The 26,799-nt window shown below is 33.3% G+C and overlaps 1 protein-coding gene across 10 annotated transcripts in view; it reads left to right on the forward strand.

Moving 5' to 3' along the window:
* The window catches only part of LOC106873250 (5-hydroxytryptamine receptor), a 538,573-nt gene that overhangs the window by 428,596 nt on the left and 83,178 nt on the right, over positions 1 to 26,799 (forward strand). For 4 of the 10 annotated variants that reach the window (XM_089357605.1, XM_089357604.1, XM_089357598.1 and 1 more), the window contains one exon: positions 21,949 to 22,055. The exons of the other annotated variants lie outside the window; for them this stretch is intronic. The gene's annotated coding sequence lies outside the window, so the exon portion shown is untranslated. The remainder of the gene's footprint in view (positions 1 to 21,948; positions 22,056 to 26,799) is intronic. 10 annotated transcript variants of the gene reach the window in all.

Raw genomic sequence — 26,799 nt, forward strand, 5'->3', positions numbered from 1 at the left:
AGAGGAATTCTTTGGGGTTTGAATAAATCACATTTGGAAACATGGGTCTTTTGCTCAGCATCCTTAAACAAACCTTATTCAGGGACCTTTTGAGCGGGATGGGCTACTCGACCTGAAGAAAATTCTAACTGGGCCCCACCTGCAAGGTCATGCTCTGTTTATATGAGATCGCCATGTCGCGCACATATGGTTGTGTAGCATGTGCCTGGTGTACTCTTATCAGACTGGTAGTCATGATGGGTATAATGGGCTTCGTATATTTTACCCCAGTGTCACTTTGATGGCATGCACTGCTCTCTCACTCAATAATAATAATAATAATAATAATAATAATAATAATAATAATAATAATAATAATAATAATAATAATAATAATAATAATAACTGCCCTGATGCAGTACCAGGCAGTGGCTCTCATGAGTTTTGATTTTAACTAATTGGAAGTGCTTGACTTGGTATAAAAGATGGCTACAACAAATATTCTTCTCAACACCACAGCTTGTTAGCTGTTTGACTTTAACCAGGTGAGCATGCCCCTTAGAAGCTGACAATATGTACATCTCTGATCACGAGCAGATGTAGTGGGGAAGCATCATAGCCATGTATTGAGAGGAGTTCTTGGGGTTTAAATAATTAACCCTTGGAGGCGTGGGTGTTTTAGTCATCATCCTTAAAACAAACCTTATTCAGGGACCTTTTCAGTGGGATGGGCTATTCGACCTGAAGAAAATTGTAACTGGGTCCCATGTGCTATTTGTCTTCGCATAAGATCAACAAATGGCGCACATGTGATTTTCATGCATGTGAATCACATGTGCACCCTTACCAGACAGATAATCATGAAGAGTATTGTGGGCTTCGTATAGTTCACCCCAGTGTCATTTTGATGGCAGGCATTACACAACTTTTTGCAAGGAAAAAATTCCAAATCTGAAGAAGAGGCAAAAACAGCCTTTCGTGATTTCATCACCACTTGCTCTCCAGAATTCCTCGATGCCGGCACAAATAAGCTACCAATAACATGGCAAAATTATGTTGATAATTTAGGTGCATACTTTAACTTCATTGCTTTTTGTTGAGATAAAGTAAAATAAACTTTCTGTTCAAAATCAGACGTTTCTTTCTTAATGACCTGATATAAGCACATCTAGCGATGAAATGGCTACAAATGCAGCCATCCAGATACTTTGGAGTTAATTTACGTCTCTTTTACTTGAGATTATAAGCATTAGATTGATTCAAAAGCTTATGTATACTAAATAGAAAATAACAGGTATTACGACTTTAACAGATACAATTATGGGTTATATTTATAATGCTCCCAATTGGAAGCTAAACGTATAATGAAAACGAGACAGAAAGAAACCTTAACTATAATGATTATATGTACTCGGAGTAATAGAAGGTAGGAGTCATATGCAGCTAGTAAACAATAACAAAGTATCCACTGTATGATTACAAAAAACATCTATTAAATAATAATGGATAGCTAATAATATTAGCTACTAAACACGAACAAAAAACATTTTTTCTCTCTTTAAGGAAACAATAGAGAAGAGATGGAATGACAGACAGCGATAAAGAACATAAGGAGGAAACATAATCATTAGCTATAGTTGGACCTATATAGCTCCAGAATAAGTATGGTAATAAAAAGTTATGATAAGTATCTCAAATGAAATACTGGACACGGTGGAAACAGACAAGTAGAATTCAAAAGAAAATGCTATATAAAAATGTGTAAAATTCCAAGCTAAACCCGAAGAGCTATTGACTCTGGTACAAGTGAATGACTTCTCACTTGAATCCACCAATCCACTGAAAGCATGTATTAAAAGGGAATACAGACTGTGACTGCCGAAGAAGAAGAAAACATCATAGACACTACATGGTGTTTATATACGAGAAAGAGAGAGAGATAGTGAGAGAGAGAGAGAGAGAGAGAGAGAGAGAGAGAGAGAGAGAGAGAGAGAAGGAGAGAGATAGAGAGAGAAAGAGAGAGAGATAGAGAGAGAGAAAGAGAGAGAGAGATAGAGAGAGAAAGAGAGAGAGAGAGATAGAGAGAGAGAAAGAGAGTGAGAAAGAGAGTTGACACTTACATTAGAAATTAGACGAGCATTATGAAGTCATAAGAGAAAAGACTTATTCGTATAAATAAAAAAAAACAAAAACGCAGAAGACGAAAGCCATTGTATGTTATATTGAAATACATACTGAGAGAAAAATTGAAGTTAATAGGACAGGTATTGTTGTCAAGGACAAAGAGAAACAGATATATAATTCCTGACGGCTTATGAAGTATATCTGAAAGACAAGAAAATATTATTCACATAGAGGAGTGGATAACTGAGTTAAACAGCTGGTACTGCAAAATATAATAGAAAGCATAGACAAGAATATAACCCAAACTACATGATTTGCAAATATCTCCAGCGTATAGGAAATAGAGCTACTATAAAAATTTACGGTTGTAGAGTGAAATACATCTAATATAATTAGGGCAAAAAAGAGTACAGAGCATACACCCGAAATAAACGAAGGTGCTCAGGAGTGCAAAGAAAGGAAACAATGTAAATAATACACCTGGATTATAACAATAATAACGGCTTCAAATTTTGGCACAATGCTGGCAATTTCAGGGAGTGTTTGGGCGACTACAGCGACCCCTGTGCTCATCTCCTACTTATTTTCTCGATTAAACGCAAAGTCGTCCTCGGCGGAATTTGAACACAGAACGTAAAAAGGGACGAAATGCCGCTAAGCGTCTTCGTCTTCGCATCAATAACAAAAGCAACAACAATTTCAAATTTTGGCACAAGGCCAGCAGTTTCGGGGGAGGGGCAAGTCAAATACATCTACCTGAGTATTCAACTGGTACTTATTTTATCAATCTCAAAAGGACGAAAGGAAAGGTCAAGCTCGGCGGAATTTGAGCTCAGAACGTAAAAAACGGACGAAATACCATTTTGCTCGGGGTGCTGAAGATTCTGCAAGCTAGCTGCCTTACTACTACTACTACTACTACTACTACTACTACTACTACTACTACTACTACTAATAATAATAATAATAATAATAATAACAATTTTCAGTTCAGGATTGTCTTAAGTGGTACGTCACACGTTTTGAGAGGAGCAATGTCGCTGTGAATTTTCTTTCCTTTCTCCCTCCTTTATTTTCTTTGTTTCCTTTTTTACTTCTTTCTTTTTTCTCCTGTTCTTCTACTCTCTATCTTTATTCCCATCCTAGTCACTTCTACCGGAAACCTTCGTAAAGATTGTGCTAAGGATTGACAAAATAGTTATAGTGATACTAATCATACTAGGAAATTGGAACAGATGAGAAAGTAAATCACCTGTTTATGGACGACATGAAATTATTTGCCAGAAGTGAGAAAGTTTTAGACTTACGGGTTCAGAGTGTTAGATTTGTGAGTGATGACACTGGCATGCATTTCGGAATGGAGAGGTGTGCGATGCTAGTGAATGCGTGAGGAAAATTATCTAGGTCAGAAAGGATTAAAACGAGATGTCGAATAGGCAATAATGCCGGTGACCGTTATAAGTACCTAAGTGTAGTATAGGCAGATAGAATGTCTGTCAAGAAATGAATGGGAAAGTGCTAAATGGAGGTAAAAGAACCTCTGCAGTAAACGCACGGGCAGTCACTATAATATGATATTCTGTTGCTTTCCTGAACTGGACTAAAGATGGATTCACAAACAGATTGTCGATGTACAGGAGCCACATTCCAGATAAGGTGTCGGTATATAATACCTACCACAGAATTAGTTGGGGGAGGACTGATATCAATAGAAGACTATCTAAAGGTGGCAAAATGTGACAAAAAAGAGTGTGTGAGAAGCAACTCAGAAATATTGATTGCAGCTGCTGTAGGAGAGGAAAAAAACAGTTGAGACGACAGCAGAATACAAGGAAAAAACAGGAGAGAGAAAGAAACATTTGAGGAGAACTACAAGGCTAACATCTCAGACAAACGCAGGACGTCGAAGGAAGAGCATCTCGCTTATGACTGAAGACTGGAGACGTTAAGAAAACGGAAAACTCTAAATGGGTGCTCAAAGCCAGTCATTGCGGAATATCATCAAATCCAAAATTGGTAAGAAGTGCATAGTGCACAGTGTGTAATGAGGAAGGGGAATCCGTTATGCACATAATTATTTCTTGTAGTCCTTTGGCACAGCAGGAATATAAGATGCAGACACAGCTGTGTGACCAAGGCACTACACAGGGGTATATTACGGCAAAAAGGATTTAAAGAAGGAAGCAAATGAATCAAACATCAGCCAGAAACCAGAACGACTAATATCAGATTTTATGGGATTTTAATGTACTGATTAATCACTAAATTCAAACCAGGCGAAAAGACATCATGCTGCTGGACAAGGAGGAAGAAGAGTACATCATCACAGACGTGGCTGTATCTTCGGATATGAATGTAGCGGTCAAAGATAAAAAAAAATAGGAAAATATCATGATTTAACTTGAGAAATACGACGACTGTGAAGTGTTGCTGCAAAATTCTTTCCAGTTGCTATAGGAACCCAAGGTACAGTCATCAACAGACTTAATAATCCCCTTACTGTGATTGGTGTTAGTACAAACATTGCACTAATTCAGAAATCTGCTCTATTGGAAACAGAAGGGCTGTAAGAAGGTCCTCGATATCTAGATAATAATAATAATAATAATAATAATAATAATAATAATAATAATAATAATAATAATAAAAAATGATGGTATAAACACACGCCTGAAAAGGTCACAGAAAACGAGAAAGCAACCATACTCTGGGATATGCCAATACACACAGATAGAGAAATTAAGGCAAATAGACCAGATATAGTTGTCAAAGATCATGAAGAAAAAAATGCTTTCTAATTGATGTATCAATACCAGCAGATGACAACGTTTCTCTAAAAGAAATGGAAAAACTTTCAAAATACAAAGACCTGGAAATAGAGATAACACGAATGTGGAATCTAAAAACAGAAACAATTCCTATCATAGTAGGTGCCTTAGGTTTAATAAAAAAATATTCAGACAAATACATAACAAAATCACCAGGACTTACAAATATATATAACATACAGAAAATTGCACTACTGGGTACTGCACACATTCTACGCAAAACACTTTCAATACAGTAAACATAAGAGCACCACAGCAAACCACAGCACATACCCAAGGCGCACAGAGCTGCGCTCGGTAGTGAAGTGAAAGCACGTTATAAAAATAAAACTACTGAACAATAATAATAATAATAATAATGATAATGATAATGATAATAATAATAATAATGATAATAATGATGATGATGATTTCTTTTATTTGCCACCAGTGCGAAGTATGAGGGGGACTATACAAAAACCGACATAAAGTATTGGGGTTTACATACAATGGAATGATAAATAACTAGTATACACAGTGTACATTAGAAGTGACGTACACATAGTATATGACACTAGAAAAAAATCAAGGAAAAGTGATAATAATAATAATAATAATAATAATAATAATAATAATATTGATGATAATGATAAAAAAAACCTTAAAAGGAGACTCTAATCTGTTCTGCCCCCAAACAAGCACTAAGAACGAATTACATCAAATACAGAAAAGACACTACGTCAGAAAGTGATAAGTGCAGAATTTGTGGACAAAATGTTCGGAAGTTGTTTCCCGTCGATTACTATTGCGAACAACAGTAGCTTTCTTGAACCGAATACACGTCGTTGATTGGTTGAAATTACCCAAATACGACAACTTTAACGTGAAATAACTTCTAAAATAGGAAATTTTGTCAAAAACATTCAGAGTAAATCGTGTTCTACGTGAGAAATTCTACCAATATTCGAAGTTACAAACTGTTTAATTAAAAAAATATAATTTAAAAAAATGTGTTATTGAGATGGAATAGATACAAATCGTGAAACCGTATGGCATATTACTAGTCAATGTACGCCACGAGCCCAGAAATAATATAAGAATCATCATGACGATATAGCAAGGATTGTCCATTGCAAAATGTATGGACTTGACAGAGCAAAAATGTGGAACGAAAAGTGCTCGAAAAGTAAGGGGTGTTACCTTAGTTCACTGGTAGTGAACAACTGGCACCGCAGAACATCTTCAGTAGAAGCTGCGCAAATAAATAATAAATAAATAAATAAATAAATAATAATAATAATAATAATAATAATAATAATAATAATAATAATAAGAGGAAGAAGAAGAAGAGGAAAAAGAAGACGTAGTAGTAGTAGTAGTAATAGTAGTAGTAATAGTAGTAGTAATAGTAGTAGTAGTAATTGTAGTAGTAGTAGTAGTAGTAGTAGTAGCAGCAGCAGCAGCAGAAGAAGAAGAAGAAGAAGAAGAAGAAGAGGAGGATGATGATGATGATGATGATGATGATGATGATGATGATGAAGATGAGGATAATGATTGCGGTGGTAGTGTTTCATGTAGTAGGTGGTGGTGCTAATAGTGGTTTTGACATTGTTGTTATTGTTGTTGACGATGAACATGGTGACGACGATGACGACAGTGATGATAATGACGATGATGTTATAGTAGATGAGACATTAAAATATGGCCTCCATTCAGATCAACCCGAAGCTATCGTCAAAATTGATAATACAAAGATCCTATGGGATTTTATGATTCAGTGCAACCATGAGATAGAGAATAGGAACTTTTTAACTTAGAACAAAGTAAACGATGCTGAATCATAGATATAGCATGCCCAGCTGACAACAAGGTATGCAATAACGAAGAAAGAAAAGTAGATAGATATGACAGGTTAGTTTGGGAGGTTAAGTAGTTGTAGTCGCTGAAAAAGGTGGTAGTAATACCAATAATTATCAGAGCCCTGGTAACAGTGAGTAAAAAATATGGAGAAGTACGTGGAACAAATAGGGGATGCAATAAGGTTGGACCACTTGCAGAAAACAGCACTGCTTAGAACCGCTCGAATACTGCGGATAGTGCTCGAAAAGTAAGGGGCGTTACCTTAGTTCACTGGTAGTGAACAACTGGCACCGCAGTACAACTTCAGTAGAAGCTGCGCAAATAAATAATAAATAAATAAATAAATAAATAATAATAATAATAATAATAATAATAATAATAATAATAAAAATAAAAATAATAATAATAATAATAATAATAATAATAATAATAATAAGAAGAAGAAGAAGAAGAAGAAGAAGAAGAAGAAGACGAAGAGGAAAAAGAAGACGTAGTAGTAGTAGTAGTAATAGTAGTAGTAATAGTAGTAGTAGTAATTGTAGTAGTAGTAGTAGTAGTAGTAGTAGTAGTAGTAGCAGCAGCAGCAGAAGAAGAAGAAGAAGAAGAAGAAGAAGAAGAAGAAGAGGAGGAGGAGGATGATGATGATGATGATGATGATGATGATGAAGATGAGGATAATGATTGCGGTGGTAGTGTTTCATGTGGTAGGTGGTGGTGCTAATAGTGGTTTTGACATTGTTGTTATTGTTGTTGACGATGAACATGGTGACGACGATGACGACAGTGATGATAATGACGATGATGTTATAGTAGATGAGACATTAAAATGTGGCCTCCATTCAGATCAACAATGAGAAGAGGCTATATGATATGTTAGCTTGTCGGAGTCAATTAATGAGTGCATTACGACAGGGAGAAACATTTGTAATATATTGTGACTTTGTATGGTAATGTTAGCGCCATCAACAATGTAGCGTCTGTCAAAGAAGGGCTGCCATAAAGGAATCGTACAGTAATGTAAAGATAGATTATGTCTAGCATACATATAAGATGTAAAAAGAAAATATTATGGTTAAACCTGTCAAGAACATTTGTTTCTAAAGCCATATGGCTGTGCAACGGTGAAAGCGAAAAGAAAGATTCAGTAAAAGAAGGAAGTTGCAATCTATATTAATACACAAAAAGAATTGTAAGAATTTCTTTAGACGTCTCTACAACAATCACTTTCGGAACAAGTGATGTAGCTGTCAGACTTTATATTGTTCTACTAAATATTATTGGTATTAAACATTTCTTCAGAATCTAATGGAATATCTATCAAACTGACAACAGCCTTTCAATTTTCTCATTGCAGAATTTCCTATGCCATAACTATTTAGGTTACTAACTTTAATGTTGATTTTTCTCCCACTATTACATTTAACGCTGGGCTTGTTTACATGTTTCTACTAATGCCATTAAAATAATGTTTCTTTTCTATATTCGTTTGTAATATTTGCCAACTGAAATATTGACTTAGCCAAAATGGTGCCACAGCGAACATATCTCCATATGACATTTATTTCTGTCTCTCATGGAACATAAATTAAATACTCTTTAATTGACCATGAACTCCCACTTTAACGAAATGCGTGACTCTATATCTATTAAATATGACTACAATATAATTATCACCAAGTCAAAAATAATACAAAATGTTTAATATTTTTGTGATATCAGAAATTCTATATTCATAAGTCATGAAAATTATGTAATTCTATCTCACTATGTTCTCTCTTCAAGTACATCAGATGATGGCATTACATATGAATAAAAAAAACTGCACGCATGTATTTGAAAAATGTAGGACTAAGTGAACTTAAACCTGAAGTAGGCAACGGACTAAATGTAACTTAGAGAAGTCCGTAATCTTCTATTGGCAAATTCTGGAATAAACAATGAACGCATGTCTAGTAGGAATACACTATCAGGAACTCACAACATAGTGCTAGTCTCCATTTTGTGTCCAATAAGAGCAATGTGTATTTTTTTATGATTCTTGAAATGTTACTGAAGTAAAGTTGGATCGAATATTGATATCCTAAAATGTATAGTTTCTCATTCACTGACTAGATTTAATGAAGGGATACAGATTTAAGAATCTTTATCCTCAGCTTCATTCCTTGCAACGAAATTAATCTTTGGGATTAGAAATTATCTATGAGTTATATGCTAATGTTTTTTGGGGAAAATATATGCCTGCTTTAATTATATAAGTTGACGGTTTATGTCGCCATCTTTTTTGAAAGAAGATAAATCTTTTACCGAGGAGAAAAAAAATATTTATTTACCTATAAAACGAGATCATTGCCTAAATTACTGTCTTATTTTCAGTTTCAATGTCTTGAAAGAAAGATAACGCATACCCTCTATAAATATGCGTTTTCAAATTTGATTTAAAGAAGTGATTTTATCAAATATTGAATGCCTTCCTGTCAGAAAAAGCAATAAGGTACAGAACTGATAATTCTAATGATAAAGTGAGGAAAATAAAAGGAATGATTAATTCTCCAAAAAGTTTTACTGGTTCTAGAAATTATAATAGTTTGCCTGACTAACTTGCATCTCAATTAAACTTTTATCGCAGATTTAATTCACACTCTTGCAGAAGATGGGAGCAGTGGATACAAGAAAAAAGAGATTTTAGCTTTATTCTTAAAGTAACTTGAAAACACAGATCCACGTCTACTCTGCATAATAATTTAGGACATTTCTTGCTGTGAAATATGTTGATGCAGGTTTATAATATCCATAACCCATAAGGGAGATGCAATTAATATTGTTTGCTATTTTTTCTTTTCAAAATGTATTTTTAGTGGAGTAATGTATCAACTTTTAAGAGAGAATTAAGGAAGCGTTAACGAGATTCTTTGAAATTATTGGGGATCTGGACGTGTATATTATCATAAGCTAATAATAATATTTTCAGTTTGGATGTAGGAAATAAATATTTCAACTATTGCAGTCTGTAAAACCAACTACAAGACACTTTTATGTAGTTAAGCATTTGTTTAAATCAAAGTAGCATCAATCATCCCTTCCCTTCACATTATATACTAACATGCGACGTTTTTCAATATTTTTTTTTGGCATTTTGAAGTAGAGCACAAACCAAGCAAGCTGAAATTTTTGGACGCAGATGCCAATTAAACGTTTATGTAACTGTGTAGCATTGACATTTACAAGTCTCTTAATTTGACGAATGGTAGGATTTAAACTATTATGTTTTACATGAAACATCTTAGTATTTGTGAAAGTAACAAAAAATGAAAACGTCATGGTAATTACAATATTGAGTCTAATTATCTAAAAATGTTTTATAGTTGCATGAACAATTTCCTAGAAAAGAGATCAATATACTATTCTTTGTTAATGGTATTAACTATACATATCAAAAGAAACGTGAGATACCAAACTGGTTAATTATTTGCATTCATACATACATACATACATAATACATACGTACATATAAATATATATATGTATATATATATATATATATATATATATATATATATATATATATATATATATATATATATATATATATATATATATATACATATATATATATATATATATATATATATATATATATATATATTGGTATGTATATATGTATGTATGTGTGTATATATGCGGATGTAAGTATGTATATATATATATATATATATATATATATATATATATGTACATTTATGCATGATAGCTCTATATGGATATGTTTGATTTTATGTGTATACATGTGTATACATTTTGAATTTGCTGTATATTTATGTATATTTGTATATAATTTTACCCATATATGCGCATGCACATATATAAATGAGTGTCTATTCAGACATACATGTAAATAATCATTTGACTATCGATTTGTTTCACAGCATGCGTTCAAAATTAGACTTAGCAACATTACAATTCCTCCAGACCCATTGGACAAGCATGTGTGTATACATACATACATACATACATACATACATACATACATACATACATACATAATACACACACACACACACTCATATATACATACAGAAATAAATAAGAGACAAAAAATGGAATTCATGGAATTCATGTAAATTCCATTTTCTGTCTGTTATCCATGTCTAGAAAATCTACGAACACCAAGTAATTCCTGAAGTAAATCCAGTAAATCCACAGGAAATGGATTTGAGTAAACTAAAACTTTTCCATGCGTACAAATTTTGAAGAAATATAGTAATGGTTCCGTAACTGTGAACGAAAATATAAAATATATACGAAGCATTGAGTTCTCTCCTACGTTTATATACGGTACATATATTTGTCCCTATGTGTATGTGTGCTTGTCTGAATGGGTGTTTCTATGTTGGGTAAAATTTTACGTTATAATTTCGAATGAGTGTAACTGAGATTTGTAACTACCACAACATAACAGCAATTCTCGTGAATAAAGTTAAAATGCCTGCATCGCCCATCTATACTGTGTCATGGATATTGTTGTGTACGCTCTTCTTTCTTACTGAAATTTGCAAAACTAAAAAATTAATACTCACTGTATTTCGGAAAACGAAACCTCGATTGCGTTACTACTTGTCATGGCCAGACAACTTCATATATTCATTCAAAACTATGTCTACTTGATAATATCTGGAACGTCTATCAGTAATCTTGCCGTTATTTATTTTTCAAGATTTAATACTTGATAACACACTTCTCAAATTAAAAGTACTTTCCCTAATATTGATACCTGAATATAACGGTAAATGAAGTAGTAAAGATGGAGAGTATTGATCTTTGACTATCGGAAATAAAAGCCATTATTGATTGAGCAGGAACAAGAAGCTATTAAATATGCATATATTTTGAGGATGATCTTGCGCGCAATCAAGAAACACTGTCTGAAGTTAGGAAGTTGGTTATTTCATTATCTTTAACTTAGATCACTGGAAACTACTTTATCATTTGCACTATCTTCAACAACAAAGAATTATAAAATGTCTACGGCACATGTGAGAGTAATTCCATTGTTTAAGTGAGTAAAAATACAAAGTAGGCTGTGGTGTGTAATGAAATATCATAACTGATAACGTTTAAAACTTTCAGCACCATAATTATAGGTGATATAAACCTTTACATCTAATTTCCGAAATAACGGCTCCCAGGATAACAATGCAGTATGTAGACATGAAAAAAACTTTAACGAAGAGACATTGATTCTCAATCGAATTTATATCCCTGCTCCATCTTAGTCTGGAAAATCACAGAATATAAATCTTGTAGTCAAAAATTCTAAGTTTCGATGGCTGTGTGATAAGTAGCTTGCTTACCAACCACATGGTTCCGGGTTCAATCCCACTGCGTGGCATCTTGGGCAAGTGTCTTCTACTATAGCCTCGAGCCGACCAAAGCCTTGTAAGTGGATTTGGTAGACGGAAACTGAAAGAAGCCCGTCGTATATATGTGTATGTGTGTGTATATGTTTGTGTGTCTGTGTTTGTCCCCTCAACATCGCTTGACAACCGATGGTGGTGTGTTTACGTCCACGTTATCTAGCGGTTCGGCAAAATAGACCGATAGAATAAGTACTAGGCTTCCAAAGAATAAGTCATGGCGTCGATTTGCTCGAGTAAAGGCGGTGCTCCAGCATGGCCACAGTCAAATGACTGAAACAAGTAAAAGAGAGTAAGTATAATACATTTATTTCTTCAATGCCATTAACTTACTTGTTATCTCGAATAGAAAACTTTTAAATGGAAAGAGGAAATATGCCAGCAAACATTTTTCAAGTTCTTGATTTGAAACAGGAGGATTGACAAGTAATGTCCAGAGACTAACATTTGTATTAGTTACACAATAAAGGAACGGATGCGTTGTGTAGGACAACTCGATGAAGGGATGCCTTTTCTGCTGTAAATTGAGTCCTATAACGTCTAATATATTCTCTTTTCAGAATTCAGTAATTCAAAATATTACAAATGTTCTTTTCTGCAGATATTTTTTTGTTTGTTTCACTTTCATTTTTTCATACTCCTTATAACAAGTAACCGTTGATAAAATATGTACCAGGTCCCGTGTGATCGATTATAACGTAAGGAACGGTGATTCCACATTCACTTATTTAATTTCATTGAACCAAACAAGCAAAAGAATACCATTAGATTTCAGATGGCAGTAAATGTTTAGACGCGAGTAAATGATGCCATTTTTAGGAGCGAAAAGGGATTTACCTGTAGTATCGATATGGTAGCTAGAAACACAATTATCAATGAATAGTCGACTGTCGACGTTTATCGTGTTAATTTGGCTGATATAAACTAAAGTGATCCGCGGAATTTATCATGATGGATACTTACTTCAGTTAGCAAAGTATGGTGAAAAGATTGAAGTGCAGTAGGAGTGGAAATTCAAAGGAGAAACGTTAATAATAGGCTAATGTCAGTGTGGTTCTTTCACCACCAGATTCAGTAGGAGATTAGTTTACAGAAGTGGAAAGAAGGATAATTCACTGCTACAAATAAGATACATGTGATGAAGCAACTGACGTTGAAATATCACCGGCTACGTCACTAACTCTCTATCCTGTTAGATATGGATTAAAGTAATCCAAGCAAATACCTCATTCAGTAGTACATGTAAAGGTAGTTGGCTAACAGAATGTCAAGTGAAGAAGATGGAAATCCTTATAGGTAAATCCACATGTTGTTCTATTCAACCTGTAAGTCCGAGGAGATTGACAAGACACATTCAATATATATAAATAAAAAAAATATCAAACATATTGTCGTCAAGCGTAGATGTAGTTATTTCTATAGGCGCAGAGCTGGCTTTGCGTAAGAAGCTTGCTCTCAGCACATAGTACAGGCTTCCGTTCCATTTTATGGCACTTTGTTCAAGTATCTGCTACTACAGCCTCGTTCAACCAAAACCCTGTGAATGGATCTGTTAGACGGAAACTGAAAGAATGTTTGTGCTTGTTTATCACTCACTACCACTTGAAAATCTGGTGTGGTTTGTTTACATCCCCTTGTTCAGTAATGAACAAAGGTAAACTATAAACCCACAAACAATTACAAGAAGTGCAGACACTATATTTACCCTGAAAATAACCTCTAGAACCAGTGTTCATGCCAGGAAAGCAATTTCTAGTTGCCAAACGTGAAACCCAAACCAATGAATAAGCAGAAGTACTGGAACATTTTCAAGCACCAGTAGGATATTAAGTTGTGTGATATCAGCTAAAGACGAACAGCATTGACAGTTACTTTGAAGTTTTGTCCAGCTATCATCATACAGTCCCAAGATGGCTAAGCTGTCCGAAACTTCAAAGTGACTGTCAATATTATGTTTGCTTACGAATAACAAATTTGTACTTTATGTAGACATAAAATCAAACATGCACTATATATATATATATATATATATACTGTTTTGTCTGGGGAGAGGAGACTCATTAATTTTTAATGCTTGATATATATATATATATATATATATATATACACACACACACACACACACACACATATATATATATATATATATATATATATATATATATATATATATATATATATATATATATATATATATATATATATATATATATACATATACACGTTATTCAAATAAATTCAAACTTTCATTTTCACGTTTCATTTACAATCTTATAATAATATAATATAATATAATGAAATGATAGAATATTAAATGTCCATTCTGATTGACCTAGTACATTCCATAATTAAATTATGCAATCTTCAGTTTCATGTAGTAGTGGTGACAGTTATGCTTTAATATCCCTCGATGTCAAGTTGAATGAATTTACTGTGTTTTTTTTATTTGGAGTTCGTTGAGCCAGCTGATTACAGCCTGTGTATATGACCACAGTGTTAGGGTGCTTTTAGATCTTAGTTTTGGCATTATTCTATCTATTAATCATCTTACATATCCTCCAGAGTCCGATTTCGAAGGCAGGATTAGTCTAACTGATAAGGCACTCACAAAATTCGGTTTATGTTCTTCCAGCGATATCCGGGGTTCCTTGGTGCATAAGGTTGAGTCCTTTAGTCTATATCTAGGTAGTTCACTATTACTAAACCCCTTCCGTTGATTCTATTTAGTGTATCAGCGTGTGCATGACTATATTTACCACATAGTCCCTTACGTATTAAATTCTCATAAAGGTCAGAATCAACAACGTAAATATTACCGGTTTTATCCGCTTGTGCATGTGTTTCCGGGGCCTTCTCAAACTCACCGATTAGCTTCCTTAGTTGTTGTTGGTGCGGGTCGTTCCTTCTGTGTTTTTATTTCTAAATTATAAATCTCCGACGATGTTGCATAGCTCTTCTTTGAATCTTTTGATGTGTTTATTGGTTGGTGGGTTATTCTGTGATTTAAATTCCCGTTTAAGTGTGTTGTGTGGTTCGGACTTGTTCGGTTGCTCATTATTTTTGTCAGAAACTGCAAGCTTTCCATCACATTCTGCAAATAGATTGGCTGGTCTTCAAAAGGAGTGACCTCATGTATTCTTTTCTGCTCAGTATAGGTATACTATTGAATGAGACGTCTAATACGATTTTTTTCCATCTTCCTTGCACATTAATCAATGGCACCTTCCTCCATAACACGGATGATGGTTTAGATATTTAATACTTTTGGACTAATGGGTATATGTCGATTAGTGTGTTGAAGTCTTGAATAGAGCACTGGCACAGTTTGGGCTACCGGGTGTCATCTGCGGTTGGGGTATATTTCCTTTACGGTATCGTAAATTGTAAATAAGAAAAGAAAACTGTCTTCAATATATATGCGTGGCTGTATACATATGCATGCCAACCTACACACACAAACTTATAATTATACACTGACATGCACAAACACGCATATAGCTCATCTGAATAAGAGGAAAATATGAGCTAAATACGTGTAATACAGATTATTTCATTGCTCTACATTCTTATACGTGAAATCACAGTGTCACATACACAGGCAGATGCACACATGCACACAAGCACACACAATATATTTATACATATATATTTGGCGATCTGTTCTGGAAATAGGATTTTCTCTTTCAGATTAAGTGTATAAGAGTGATTTGAGTGAGAGACGCTGCAGGCACCATTGCCGGAAAGTAATTTGGTTTCTGCTATGTATGTCATTTTGCTTACATTACTGATAACGTCTCCTTTTAAAAACAAAATGATCCCTTGGATTATTGTCCTATCTAAGTAACAAAATATCCCATTACATTTGTGTTTATATTTATGTATATATTTTTATCTATATATGTTTATATATATATATACATATGCATGTATATATGTTTGTGTCTATATGCACATGTATATATGTTTGTATACATACATACATTCATATATATATATATATATATATATATATATATATGTGTGTGTGTGTGTGTGTGTGTGTGTGTGTGTATGTATATACGCGCTCGCCCACACACACACACATATATGCACAACATTAAATCGACATTTATATTTACATATTGGATTTCTTTTGTTCATTATATTAAAAATAATTTTGCTTCAGCTATTAATATTTCATCATCCATATATATTCCGGTATTTCTTCCAATGCTGTGTATGCATAGGTTTAATACGTATGGAGTCCGAACAATTTCGATGTCACCGGAGAAAGTATTATTACGAAGAAAGGTATCTTGCTGTGAATATGGGAATTTAAAGTAGATAACATGTATATAATAATAGGATTTTAAATTGGATTTCGTCAGTCTTGGTTAAAAGCATTGTTTCAGCAATACAAATAGTAACCGATTTAAAGAAACAGTATGTGACGTGATGAAAAAAATGTGTAACTTACAAACACTGTATGCAAGCATGCATTAGATGTATTGCAATTAAGAGCAGTGTGAGCATGAACAAAGTTCTTTCATTTTTTAAACATGATAACACGTCATTGTATGAATGTGGTATTCATCTGAACTATCTATAGCTACAATTAATCATATAGAATATCGATTCTTTACTGATGACTAATAGACATACTGGAGACATTAGATCTTCGAAGTGTAACGTTGTTGCTGTTAATTTTATGGTATCTTAACAAACAGTTGAATGGTGAAAGTTCGCGTAACCTATAAGAGATATAGAATCGGCTTTTTCACTACAAATCAACTACAGTTACTAGTGTTGCTAGTGGAAGTACTATCGTTGTTACTAGTAATGCATGTGTTTTTTGCTCCTGCTTCCAGTACTACTGCTATTGTTTCTGCTGCTGCTGCCGCTGCTGTTACTACTACTACTACTACTACTACTACTACTACTACTACTACTACTACTACTACTACTACTACTACTACTACTCTGTTGCAAATTTGGAATGTTTTAATTACTTTTAATTTGTCTAGTCTCCAGGTTTCTACTTTACATTACTATGCAGCTGTTCTGTTTCGAGTTATGTCACATTACCTAAACATACAGAACATTTAGAAAAGACACAAATAATGTTTTTATTTACTTCTTGAATACATCGATTACTTATTTCATTTATTGGATTGCGACCATACTAGGGCAAAGCTTAAACTGTTCAGTCAAATGTTCCTACAGTTTTTTCTTCATAAAAACTGGTGCTTAATTATATCTATATGTTTTGTCGAAACTTTATGTTATGTGGATGTACAGGAACCAACACTGATTTTCAAACGGTTATGGGAGGCAAATACAACGCAAACGGCCACATGTATTCACCGAAGGCTTTCACACAATTGCCGTCTACCGAATTCATTCACTAGACATTGGTCAATACTGGGCTATAGAAGAAGACACATGTCTAAGGTACCGGAAGTGTGCCTGAATCCGAAAGCAAGCGTTTCCAAATTGAGCTTCTTAACCAAACAGCTATACCTGCGCCTACAATATCGAAATTTCAATATTATAACAATATCATGAAATTAGCTAGTTAGAAAATCACTATAAGAGATGAAAGCTAAAACTATACTGAAAAGTAATGTTTATTGCCTCTTAAACATTGCTGCTCCATAGGAACCGACGTTACTTCTATTTTTAACACCAGGAGAGCGCTCTCTCCAGCTGGTTATTCAACGGTAGGCGTTCACTCTCCTACTTGAAATATATATCGGGTGCAGATTGCATCGAATAACCAGCTGTATTGGCATCTTCCTGGGGTTAAAAATACCAGTAACCTCGGTTTCTACAGAGCTGTCATGCTTAAGTAGCAATAAACATTACTTCTTCACTATATAATATTTTATATTAATTTTTTCGTCAAATGTGTTCGCATATTTCTAGACTAAAAGTGAAAAATACAATAAAATAAGGCATTAAGAATTTAAAATTCTTGTACGTCAGGATCAAATTTATGAATTATTAATAATACTCTCTAGCCTTCTTTGAATTTATACAAATTTTCAGAAAGAACTGCATTACATATCCGTTTTTCTTGAAAAAGTGATACGCTATACGAACGTCTATTTAATCATATATATGGACATCCACATATATGCGTATATGTATATTGTATACACGTGAATATGTATACATGCATATATATCTTTATATATGCAAGTACATGCATATATGCATATATTGTATACACGTGAATATGTATACATGCATATATATCTTCATCTGCGTATGTGTGTATGCGTATATACAGACTATTTTGTTGACTATACTTAAATACAAATATGTTTTCCTCTTAGGTTAGAAGCTGAATTGTCCTCCATTAAAGAGAAACTTGCGCACAAAAAAAAAACAACACAAATACATTCCATCAGATACACCTCCTCCCTTTTATATTTTACTATACATATATATCCATACCAAATAAATGCTAGTTGAAAGACTGTTTGAACGTCGGGTTCCTTGAACATGCATTTTATTCTGATATTTCAAAAATAGTAATGATATACATGTTTTACAGAGTTGAATTGTGGAGCTGAATAAACATGAGTGTTTAGTTAGAAATCTTTTTGCATTTGTCCACGCAACAACGTCGATATATGTATATATATTTGATTACATAATTAATTTTCTCGGAATTGTTTTTAAAAATGCCATTACGTTTATTTTTCTTCAAAGGAACGAATGTCGTTTTTATCTGTGAAATTTTGTTTGTATAAGTTACATTACATCGAAATCTACTAAACTAGCACATAAGTTATTTTTATTTTTCTCCTGAGAAACAGCTGATCTTGTGTAAGGAAGACATTTTTGATTCTCAATTGGAAATGCACTGTACATATTGGCTTCAAATTTTGGAACAGGCGAGCTATTTTGAGGGAGTAAGTCGTTTACATCGGCCGCAGTGCTCAAATGGCACTTATTTTATCAAGTGCCCCGAACGGATGAAAAGCAAAGTCGACATCGGCGGCATTTGAACTCAGAACGTAGAGACGGGTGAAATACTGCCAAGCATTTTGGCTGGCGTGTAAACGGTTCTGCCAGCTCACCACCTTAATACACTGTACAAATTGGCAATAGATTATTCCTTTGCGGTGATTAGTTAGAAAGCGAAAGAGGGAGATAGGGAGAATAACAGAGAGAGAGAGAGAGAGAGAGAGAGAGAGAGAGAGAGAGAGAGAGAGAGAGAGAGAGAGAGAGAGAGAGGGAGAAAGAGAGAGAAAATGGGAAAGGAGAGAGGGAGTGGAAGGGAAGGAAAGAGTGAGAAATGGAGAGAGAGACATGGGAGGTATTTGTTAAATCTAAATAAAGTGGTTTGAATTCTGAGTGTCATATATCAAGTAGGTTTTAGATGACTGAGGATATAATGGGGTATCATTCTGTTTAGTTCAGATTAATGAACCCAGTACGTATTACAATCGTATATCTATTTGATTAATATCTATTTTATTACGGAACTTACCAGATATATAACAATGTAGTATAAACAAAAATATCACTTTCATACCGTTATAAAAATATGATACCAGGGCATTATGTACATACGTCATTCTTCAGTTTTATTTCACGATTTCATGCCAGATTACTTTTGTCTGTGTGTATGTATATGTGAAGATTGTATGTTTTTGTTTTATGTAGGTATTCTCATGCATATAGCTGCATATCTAGACATGCTCATAAACATTTAAATGATAAACTTCTGAAAAGTTTTACAAATTTTTACAGTTCCAGTGATGAATTGGATCTGTAGTCTTTGAATTAGCTTTCTCCTTCCTGAATTTGCGAAGACTGTTTTCTCAAAATTAGTACTTAGGAAGTGTGTTACATATCTCAGGGCATGTATGTATGTATGTATGTATGTATATACGGGTATAGTTGACTGATAAGAAGTTTTCTCCCCAACCAAGTAGTTCCGGGTTCATTCCCACTACGTGACATCATGGGCTTACTATACTCTACTCGGGCCGATCAAATTCTTGTGAGCGGATTTTGGTTGGCAGAAACTGAAAGAAATCCGAATTAAGGAAAATATACATTGCGATCGATTCGTTAGACTAAAATTCCTTAAGACGGTGCTCCAGTATGACAGCATTCTTGTGACTGAAATAAGTGAAAAGTTAAAAAGATGTATATAGAGTGAGTGGACAAAATAATCGAAACATCACATTTTCCTTTGGGGGAAGGGGGCTCTTTCCAATATGAGAAATTTATAAGTTTCCAGTGTGTAAGTATAGACATGATGTATGTATGCCTTGTACTTCACGATGTAGCCTTATATTTTCTATTTTTGCAGATGTTTTATAACTATATAAGTTAAAATACGTGCCCTGTCTGATTTTGAGAGAAAACAAATTCATGGTGCCTGATGCATAGAGCTTCACTTAATAAAACTGTAAAATATTGATCTCTGATGGTAGAATAAACTTCGAAATGTCTGAGCATCTACAGGTGAAACTCAGTGTAACAAGAAACAGGATCGGCTAAAATATAAAATGTCATTAATCTCTACTACAGCATCCCACACACTCATCCCCATCCACACCTCCACACATGCATCCACCACACATGCATCCACCACACATACAAACATACATATATACATACATAATACATACATTATATATATATATATATATATATATATATATATATATGTAAATATACACACATTCATATTCAGGTATTAAATTAGAACAGAGTTTCACATATAACTGCCGGATATAATGGAATGAATTTAGGCACTATAAACCTCTAAATTTATTCATGTTTTAGTAGTATTCGAAAAACATTTCCACCACGATATTCTGAAAATTAATGTTTGCTGTTTTCGGATTATTATATTCGAATATCAGAACGGTTATGTATAACATACCTGCAGAAGAATAAGCTAATCTATGCTACCCATAAAATTGAGAACAATATTAATATGTGAATATCGTGGTATATCTACTATTCCTCCAGTATATGGGATCTTTCTGAATAGAAAGTTGTACAGTAATTTTCCGTAAATTTGTATGACTCTTCTACAAATTTAATGCGTGGCTGTGATAAAACACTAGTATTTATACATACCCACCATTATATTTCTCTTTTCTAGAAAAAGCAATGTTTAATCATAGGTATGTAATAAAAGTAAATATATATGGAATGAAAATATACATAATGTTTAAACGAAGTTTGTTAAATGTAACTGATCTGTTTGAACAAATTTCATTATTTAATTAAACATTCGAACCATTAAAATTTTAAATTGAAATAAGATCATGGCTAAATATATCCACCATCGCACTGTGATCGATTTATTTAATACCCATAAAATCCTGAGATCAGTTGTGCGGAACGACTAATATTGACCTATTATATGATTGTATATTATTTTCAAAGTCGCAAATTTCAAAATAGAAATGGAGTTGCATATATACTTGATACAGTATAGAAAATGTCTTCACAGACCGTTTCACATCTAGGATATGCTTAGTACATTGATTATAATATATGCACACCAATAACAACGAACCTAATACGATTAATGGACATGTATATTTGCTATTTGCATCATATAAAGATAAATAAACAGCCCAATATTTTCGACATCGCAAATAATTTTGTATCACTGTATATTTATTCACTTCAAAAGTGTTCTGTACATTCAAATATAATTTTGATAATCATAAAAAAAGCACAAAATAAAATCTTACCATGCAATATCTTTGCTGCTAAACAGTGAATGCAATCTGTTTTATGTACAGAGAGAAACATCCTGGAAACCTGAAAGTGAGGAGAAAAGAATAAGCATCAACTACCGGTAACAATTCCATTTCGCAAACCAAAACAAATTTACAATTTGCAGAATAAGGTAATAAATTAGCCACTATATTAAATTGATCCCCAGTAGTGTGTGACAAGTTGACACTTGAGGACACTTTGTGTTCACAGTTAAAATTATTCCTGTTGATATATGATGTTCTGTAATTGAAGAAGGAAGTTTTGTTTAATATTGTTTAAGTGTTTGTTGCATTATTGCCCAACAGCGATGTGTAACTTAAATGCCTTCTTTTGTAATAATTGTAATGTTGGAGTGAACTAGATCCGCCTCGTCTCCAAGTTCTGGAAATGCTAGTCAGTACTCATTGAGATTGATGTCATGTCTTTATCTGATGGGGCTAATATCGTAAAAGATATTTTAGATTTTTAATTCAAGCTATAACATTGGGAAGGAAATTTATTTGTTTCACTATTCAATAAAATCATTTAATATTACGTCAACTTTGATGACCTTTTTACAATCGTCTTGTCACTTATCAACAGAATTTGACATTTTGATAGAAAGGAGTATTAAAAGTTTTATTGCTTTTTATCAACACCAGCAGTGTCTATTATGTGGAACTGGATTTCCGATAAACGTAAAACAGTCTTCTTATATTTGGGACCAACGTGTGATTATGTATGCTGTTGCTAAAATTTAATGAAAGTGAAATGAGAATCAGGATGTTCAACTCGTATCAATGGCAATTTTCTTCGTAAGGTAAATAACTTAAAACTACAAGAATAATTTCTCCAGTTAATCGTAAAACAAACAGTATTTTTCTAAAGAAGTTAGATGCAGTTTGCTGGGCAGCCAACATGATGTATATGCGTTTTAAAAACCTGGTTAAAGTATAATGCTAAATGATTATACAGGTCCTGTTTCTACTTTTGATGTAGTTATTTGGCATAAGATCAAACTTAATTGACCAAACCTATGATCAAACGTGCTTTAGTTTCGTTAACACCTTGGGTATCTTGTATATTACGAGCTCTGTTGTCAACTGAATACTTATTTGTTTCTGAGCGTTATACTGAGATTTGGTAATCATGCGATTTTCAAAAAGGATATTATCAACAAAACATATATAACCTGAGTAGAACATATATTACTATTTATTAATGAAATATAATCATCTATATCAATGGCTACACCTGTATCGACTGACAAGGAATGATAGAAACGGAACCTATTATGTCTTCTTGGAGTATGGAAGAATCACTTTCAGATACACCGTCTCCTGACAATACTGGGAATAAAAATCACTATATTATACATATGTATACACACACACACACACACACACATACACACACACACACACATACACAAACACACACACACACACACACACATATATATATATATGTATGCATAATGGTACAGAGAGACTGAGACTCACACACGCACCCATACATATGTTCATGCATACTCACATACAAACATTCCACTCTGTCTAGGTACACATGCCAACACACACACACATCCATTTACACACACTTCACACACACACGCGCGCACACACGGATATCAACCATTCATCACACTCTCCTCTCCCAGGAAGCACTTTCTCTTTCTCCATGTACTTCCTGCCATTTCAAAAATGTAACTCCACGTAGACTGTTGGCGATTGTTTCCCTACTTCTCCCTTTTCTTTTGGACTTTCTGATTAGGAGCTATGCTCGAAAGGTAAAACAACCACTCCTTCCTTCTGTGTATTATTTATATTTTGCATGTATTACGTCCTCACGTTGTTGTTTTTTCTTGTTTTTATTCGTTTTTAACCAACTGTTTACTGCATTGCTTACACGGAGCGCCGTCCTTCGGACTGGCTTTTCTTTACCTAATTCATGGATTTCTTTCTACCACCGGATTACATCACCTTGTTCTTTCGGAGTACACCACTTTATATATATATATATATATATATATATATATATATATATATATATATATATATATATATATATATATATATATATATATATATATATATATATATATATATATATATATATATATATAAAGTTGAAAATGTACTAGGATTCGTTTAGACATATTTTATATAAACATTTTTAAAGCCTACACCGGTTTCAGAAATTTCTTTTATTTTCAAAAGCTATAGTGCAAATTATTGTTTGTATAGGGGATATATAGTTCAATTTCATTGGCTGAGGATGATCACATGATTAAGTTTAAAACGCTTTGCAAGGTTGACGCGGTTTAGAAATTTTGCAATCTTGATTTCTAGTGACAGTCCCAAAGAGTCTCTTGTCAATTGGTAGATAATTCCAGCATTGGATAATTCCCTCTTACATGATATTTCAATGAGAATCGATTGCAGCAATAATAGAATATCTATGGATATTTCGATGTATATATCACTGATATCTAACAGAATGGCGCATATCGTAAACAAAATGAATAAAATTTTGTAACATTTTTCATTTAAATTGCCATAACATATAAGGGAAACACAGACATTGATATTATAGATGTAAAATTTTTAGTAAATCATTTTGAATATTAATAACAAAAAATAAGCATCGAAAATGTTAACTCCGATTTGCTGGAGAGAATTTTTACGCTTTAAGTTTCTTGAAATCACAAGCTCTCTTAATAAAGTCTCCGGGCAACCATTACAATCGAATAAGAAGAGATTTATGCATCATCTTTCGTTTTATTCATTTATATTGAACAGCTTGTTTGTTTCTGGAAAGGAAACTCTTTATACCATTGAATAAATTAAGTGTCTACACACTCAGACACACAGGCACGCTAATACGCACATGCACATTTACACATACACACACACTCACATGCATACACCTGTATAATTTTGAGTATACAAAATTGGACATGAAACTCAATCAGTAAATACGTTAAATATGTTTGTTTATACACTTCTATATTTAAGAGATGAGGAATTATGTACATTATTTACATTGTTTACATTTGACAGATATTTGTCCTCATCTTGTTTGTTGTTGACACAACGTTTCGGCTGATAAACCTTCCAGCCTTCCTCGGTTGTCTTGGGGAAATTTCGAACCTGGGTTCTCATTCCTAAGGTATTTTTCGATGTTGTTATTATTTTGGAATTGAATTCAGAATCTTGGAGTTAGTAGCCCACGCTCTTAACCACTATGGGCATATGGCGTAGTGGTTAAGAGCGTTGGCTACCATGTTTCTGAGGTCAATTGCAAGCAGTGACCTGAATAATAATAATAATAATAATAATAATAATAATAATAATAATAATAATAATAATAATAATAACAACAACAACAACAACAACAACAACAACAATAATAATATCGAAAAATACCTTAGGAATGAGAACTTAGGTTCGAAAATTCCCCAAGATACCTGATGAAGGCTGGAGAGTGTATCAGCCGAAACGCTGTGTTAACAAGAAACAAGATGAGGACAAAAATCCGTCAACTGTAAATAATGTTTGTTTATATATTTGCTATTAAATAAATATGTAACGAACGGGGATACACTATTGTCCTATATGTGAAAAATCATTTGCCCAGTTTTCAAATTTGTTAGGCTACAGTACACACACTCAGACACACAACCACACACACACACACACATACATACACACACACACACACACACACACATATATATATATTATATGATATTTGTTTGTGTGTACACCTCAATAAACGAAGCATGAAGTGGTTGTATGGAAGATTATGAGTATCACAATAACAAGAATTTAATCGAAATGGACATAAACATCTCTCTCACTCCATTTTTCTTTCTTTCTCTCCCCATCTTTGTATACACACATACATACATACATACATACCGGTGTGTATGTGTATGTGTATACATATTCTTCATTTTATTGTAATAATGTAATTTTCCTTGATTCCAGTAATTGTTTGTATTGTGTAATTGTGGACCTTGATGAGCTTCCATTGTTTTTAACTACTGAAATCTTTTCATACATTATACGAATTACGAACGAAGACAATTATCAAGCGGCATTTGTATTTTAATGCAGGTTACATAAAGGAAATAATTATTATGGGCAATCATCATTTCATACAATCATATGAAAATTTAAGAGTCAAATTAAGTTCCTATCATTAAGTTAGCTTCTATGCTGTGGCCACTGAAATCTAATTAGAAATAATTAGGTGGTGAAGGGACATATTAAACCATAACTTTTATCGACTACCTCGGTAAATAAGCTGAAATTTAAACTTTACTGCATATGTTTAATATAAAGCAGGCATATCCGCTGTTGTCACCTCTGCCTGCTCCTGAAACATTTGAATTAATATTAATTTATAATGTCTTTTGTTTAACGACTAATTATTGCTCTCTCTCTCTCTCTCTCTCTCTGCATTAAGTAAGTTGATAATAAAGCTTTTTTTTTCTGTAATATAGCATTTTTGTCTATAATATTTTCAAACGAAGAAATTAAACTAAGAAAATAATTCCGTGATTTATTCTAATTTTCCACATCCTATCATCCGTCATAATGAGCATAGGTTCTTATCGCTGAAATTATGGTAAAGATTATACTCAGTTGAGGAGACGTAATGGTACCAAGTCTTTTCCAGATTTGTCGGCAGTATTTTGTGTGCGTTTTGTTTTGATCAGTATTTTTCTCTCGAATGATGAAACATTTTGGTCGTGAGATAATTCTCTAAATGAAAATCGTTGCACTCTTTCACAATCATAAAGAAATTATGAAACAGAAAATAATAATTGTTAACGTTTGAGTATTATTTTAGTAATTTCAGATTAGAAATACAAAATAATGACTCGC

The sequence above is a fragment of the Octopus bimaculoides genome, chromosome 9, assembly GCF_046866305.1.
Source record: "Octopus bimaculoides isolate indiv1 chromosome 9, ASM4686630v1, whole genome shotgun sequence".
NCBI lineage: Eukaryota > Metazoa > Mollusca > Cephalopoda > Octopoda > Octopodidae > Octopus > Octopus bimaculoides.